Source organism: Symphalangus syndactylus, chromosome 8, assembly GCF_028878055.3.
Source record: "Symphalangus syndactylus isolate Jambi chromosome 8, NHGRI_mSymSyn1-v2.1_pri, whole genome shotgun sequence".
NCBI classification, from domain to species: Eukaryota; Metazoa; Chordata; class Mammalia; order Primates; family Hylobatidae; genus Symphalangus; species Symphalangus syndactylus.
In genome coordinates this window covers 29,945,066-29,951,065 of record NC_072430.2, presented here as the reverse complement: position 1 = coordinate 29,951,065, position 6,000 = coordinate 29,945,066, and positions in this window count along the sequence as shown.

The following is a 6,000-nucleotide window of genomic DNA, read 5'->3' as shown; positions in this document are numbered from 1 at the left end:
CCCTCCCCTGATTTGTGGGGATTATAGTTCTACATGAGAATTGAGTGGGGACACAGAGCCAAACCATATCAATGATGCTCTGCAGTTATTCCCCAGTCCTGTTCAGTCATGCCCATATAAAGGTATGGGCATGATAAACGCAAAGTTTTAATTTTATATTTTTTAAAAAACAGAAGTTAATACAAGAAACATGCTTTCTATTTAAAAGAAAAAAAATGATTTTTGGTGTTCTAGCCCAAATTTTTCATACTGCATTACATGTATAAGCCTCAGGAAGTTGTTCATCACTTATTGGCCCACATAATGTCTAAATTCTAGACTGAGACCAAGTTATGACTTGTATCACTGTTTCAGAAATATGAGTGAATAAGAAAAGAAAAATAAGCAACAAAACAAGACAAAGAAAGATGGCTCAAAAAAGTCTTTGTGTGTGTGTGTGTGTGTGTGTGTAATTATCATAATCCAAACTTATTTTACTTTTGCTCTTTAAAGGAAGGTTCACTCTTTATTTAGTAAAGTAGACCAAATGTGTCCATGTTAGCATCTCTTTTACTTTGGAAATGGAAGTGGGTCAGAAGCTCCCTCTGAGGCAGAAGTTGAAAATCTGTAGCTCTATGACCATTAGTTGAGCTTTTTATTTGCCCACATTCCAATTAGTTGCCAAAAATAAAACTAAGAAGATTGCACAGAAAAAAAAATCTGCATTGTGCACCTTTTTTTTTTTTTTTTTTTTTTTTGAGATGGAGTCTTGCTCTGTCACCCAGGCTGGAGTGCAGTGGCGCAATCTCGGCTCACTGCAACCTCTGCCTCTCGGGTTCAAGTGATTCTCCTGCCTCAGCCCCCCAGATAGCTGAGACTACAAGTGCACACCACCACACCCGGCTGATTTTTGTATTTTTAGGAGAGATGGGGTTTCACCATATTGGGCAGGCTGGTCTCGAACTCCTGACCTCATGATCCACCCTCCTCAGCCTCCCAAAGTGCTGGGATTACAGGCATGAGCCACTGCACTCAGCTGCATTACCCGCTTCTGTTGAAAAATGATCTAAGAACTGAGTCAACATTTCTGGAACTGAGTGGCAAGAGAATTTCTTTCTATGGATGTATACCCTGCAGTTCACCAGAGGCTCCAGCACTCCTCAATGCTTTACCTAACATCACCAAGCACTGTCACCTCCCTGCTCTTAGCTACTGATGTGCCACATTCTTGGTGCCTAGAGGCTTCTGAGTTTGTGATCCCTGTCCAAAACACTTACCTTCCATCTCTGTGGCTTTATACAAATGAATTCTACTCTCAGTGTTCCCATCTGACAAATGCCTGTGATTAGCTCTATTTTATAGCATTGTTTCTTTGGTTACATAACACCATATATGAAGGGGCTTGAGCAGATTCTGGTGCATATAAAGCATAAGTAAACCCTGTACCCATTCCAAAATTTCAGTAAATATTATGGAAGAATTAAGCTGCTGCAATTTTCATAGTGCTTAGCAACATTTTAGCAATGACTCTGTTCTAATTGACTGTAGATTATCCATCAGATTTATATAGATCAAAAATTAATTATAATAACAATAGCCAACATTTATCAAGTACATGTAGTGTGCCAGAAACTTTGTTTAAACACAGAAACATTTTAAAATGTTAAATCATGTGCCTGTTTTTATGTGTCTTAGAAAAAATATATATATAATACATCCCTTCTATGATTTCCCTGATATTCTTGCATTGATAAATCAGCAGAGTTGGATAAGGAGGTGGATGAGATCACTGAGTTCATTTAAAGTCTACCTGTGTTAGTCCGTTTTCACATTGCTATAAAGAACTACCTAAGACTGGGTAATTTATAAAGGAAAGAGGTTTAATTGACTTACAGTTCTACATGGCTGATGAGGCCTCAGGAAACTTACAATCATGGTGGAAAAGGAAGGAGGAGCAAGCACCTTCTTCACAAGGCAGCAGGAGAGAGAGCCAGGGGAGGGGGGACGTGTCACACTTTTAAATCATCAGATCTTGTGAGAACTCACTAACATGAGAAGAGCATGGGGGATACATGGGGATTACAATTCGACATGAGATTTGGGTGAAGACACAGAGCCAAACCATATCACTACCTAAGTATAAAGTCACATAAATAAATATGTGACAGATCTGCACTTGGATATAACAAAAATATGATGATTATTATCTAATAAATAATCATTCTGAAATACCAATTTAGGAGGTTAATACCTAACCAGCTCCAATTCTTAGCCTCAACAGATGCTAACACAAAGAGGTGTCTCATATCCAATACTTGCACGCTAATGGCCAAGCTGTCATAGTCTCAGCTTCTCCCTTGTAAGCATATTTCTCTTGTGGCCTTTCTTTGGTCATTGATGCTTTACAGTGAGAATGTTACCTGTTTCTTCCAGGAGACTGCACACCTGTTTCTGCCAGAAGACAGGTGGCTTAGAAGGCAAATGGGTCTGGTTCCTATGACATTTTGTTAAACAATGAATCATGCAAAACAAAATCCTTTATGGCTCGTGAAGCCGGGCTAATAAGGCGGATGTCCTCTAAACAGTTCCTTGGGGCCTAAAATGCAAATATAAATATAAATGTGCTGATGATCACTGAACCCTAGTTTTAGTAACTGGTTTTATCTTCATTATCTCCTATTATTATCTGTGGAAAAAAAAATCCATTCTCAGCTAATGATGGATAGAATACAACTGATATCAAAGGTTTATATGGCCTCACTATCAATAAATGGAATCAAATCTCTCTTAAGTGGTAATGATACTCCAGAAAGGGCAACAGATAATAAGACCATGACAATAGAACATTCGGTGATGATTCCTTCACATGAAAACTTTAATAAGTTTCATGTGAAACCATTGCTAATTGGTCATTGCTACCTATTATTTTAGGCATATTGGATGTGTTTTCTTATGAATGTAACAACTCTAGCTCACTTACTTCAAGAGAAAATCTTTATTGGTAGTACACATGATTAAACTATGTAATAGGGCACCATCGTTCAACTTAAACAATACTGAAGAACGTTATTATGCCAAATGGCCTAATTAAAAGGTATCCATGTTTCTACTCAATGACACTAAATCCAAAAACAAGTTTTGACTATGAGAATAACTTTTTGCCAATCTTATTCCTGATTATTTTCATTTTGCTTTTGTTTTCCCTCAATTTTCTAGTGTGTTCTTGAATTATATTCTGGTAAAGCTATGATATTTATATATGACTTAATAATAATAATACTTCTAATCATAAATAACTTGTCCATATAATAAAAATACTAGTAGGAAAGAGGGATTAGAAGTAGCAATGGAAAGGTTAGACTCTGGCAATAGTGTGTAAGTTTGCTGCCATCTATAGGCTGGCAATAAAGTTCAAGACCAAAAGGAACCTTGACCAGGTTTACCCACATTGTTAATACAAGAATCGTATGTTTCCTGACAACTAAGAATCCTGAGATTTTCAGGAGAGTGGGTAATCAACATAATTTTGCTTAATTTCTCTCTACGTAATAGTTGAAATTTTTATGAAAACTTGGGTGAAGACATGAGTGGGATTTGCAAGTAAAGTAATATTAGAATAGGCAATTCTTTTAATAAAATATATTTTCTTTCATTTGGCGATCAGTAAGTTTTTTTTTAGAAAAAGAAAAAATGGAAATGAAGTATTAGGACACATTTATGCTTTTCACTTGAGATAAATGTGGAAGTCATACATAATTTACTATTTGCCATTTCATATTCTCTAGCCAGTAATGAAACTGTCTCCTTTACCTTTATATACCATTGTTTTTCCTAAAAATCGGAGTCATGCCTAGTATCTACAACCCCTAAATAAGATGAATTTTTAAAACACTGTTTTGAAACCATGTACATGTATTTATTCACAGATTTTTCTTTTTGGCATAAATACCCAAGCCTCTGTGAATTCAGGTTTTGACAAGAGCACTGACCTGTACGGGTTCTTGCAAAACATTCATCCTTTATCACTCTTCTGCCTCGGGACTTAAGAGCTAGTGTGGGGCCCTGTGCAGGGCTCCCCAGAGGCAATGCCTGCGGAAAAGAAGGCCAACTTGGTTATGGCCCAGACAGCATTTCTTCAAATATTCAAAATGCAATGTACTTGGACATTGCAGTGCTACAGGTCTTGCTAGAGGCTTGCTGAGGGCCCTAACAGCCGTTGCCACCACAGGTGGCTTCCAAAGACGTATTGGAGAAAGAACACAGATCAGTTGCTAATCATTCTGTTTCACTTCTGCTCTGTTAACATATGTCTGAAAGTCTCTCCCAGCTTGTTTCACTGCCCTGGATTGGAAATGCTGATGTTCAAGACTTATCTCCTTAGCTAGATTGTCAACTGCTACTTAAGAATAGAGGCTTTATGCCTCTCATAATCAGACCTGCAGTGTTTTGCACTTATTAGAATCAGTAAGTAGTTACCAAATAACCGAAAAGACTAAGAAGCTAAAACTACTGCTGTGAATTAAAATGTAAAACATGCAGGTTTAGCCCTGGTAAAGAACTAGAGATGGATTCTCTCTACCCATCTCCCCCAGCCTATGCAAAAGTTAAAAAAAACTTCAAATTCTTGCCAATTAAAAGGCTATGATCTGGACGGGTGTGGTGGCTCATGCCTGTAATCCCAGCACTTTGGGAGGCTGAGGCGGGTGGATCATGAGGTCAGGCATTTGAGACCAGCCTGGCCAACATAGTGAAACCCCGTCTCTACTAAAAATACAAAAAATTAGTCAGGCGTGGTGGCAGGTGCCTGTAATCCCAGCTATTCGGGAGGCTGAATTGCTTGATCCTGGGAGGCAGAGGTTGCAGTAAGCTGAGATCGTGTCACTGGACTCCAACCTGGGTGACAGTATGACACTCTGTCTCAAAAAAAAAAAAAAAGCTATATCTGCCCAACTCTTCTCCTTTGCCTTTATGCATCTTCTTTGAGTTTTTCCCCCCAGGTTCTTAGACCTTGTCCTACATCTATATAACTATAGTAACAATGACTGACATTAATTGAAAGTTTCTTTATGTTCCTAAAACTGTACTAGTTCTCAAAACACTAGAAGGAACATCCTAGAGTATGCTTTATTCCATCTAATTCAGTCTGCACATAACCCACAGTATGAGCATTGACTGAATCCCATATTCAAGTTGTGCCTTGGACTCTGTGCCTAATTCTCGCCTACATGATTCTGCTGTAGAAAGATCACTGGCCCAGAAGTCAGAGGATATAAGCCTAGTCCCAGTTCTTCCAATTATGAAATATGGAGTTAATAAGACACTTAACTTCACTAAGCCTCAGTTTCCCTGTATATATTAAAGTCCTAATGCTTTTTAAAAATAATTTTTTGTTTTGCAGATTGTGTAATACTATTAAATAATTTATTTGAAAGCTCTTGACGTTTTAATACTATTATTTAATGTTGATATGGCATTTTTCCTTTATTAGTCTTATTTAACAATTACTATTATCATATATAGAGGGAATATTAGTTTTTGCTGGCTTGGTTGTTTTTAATCACTTATACCTTAAAGCTTTTTAAAGAAAAAAAGGGTACAAATAAAGTAATAAAATAATTTCAATTTTTTAGGAAAATAGATCTATACGAAATGAAATCGTACAATTAAAGAGTAAAAAGAGATATAAAATATCTTTTAAATTTACTCACCTGGTAAGAAAAAAATAGAGAACAATGAAAATGAGTTACTATAGTTAATTACTGAAAGATTGAATTACAAAAAAATATGCTGATGTTAATTTGGAAGTTGAAAGTTGTCTACTAACACAGAATGATGCAAATGATATTAATATTGGGTTTGAATTTTTCAGATAATTTTTTTAATTTTTCATCTTATTTTGCCTTTAAAAATCACACTGTACCCCATAAATAAGTACAGCTATTACGTGTCAATTAAAAACAAAATAAAACCTAAAAATACTCTTTGAATCATCAAGTGTTAGTTATTCAGTAACAATAGATA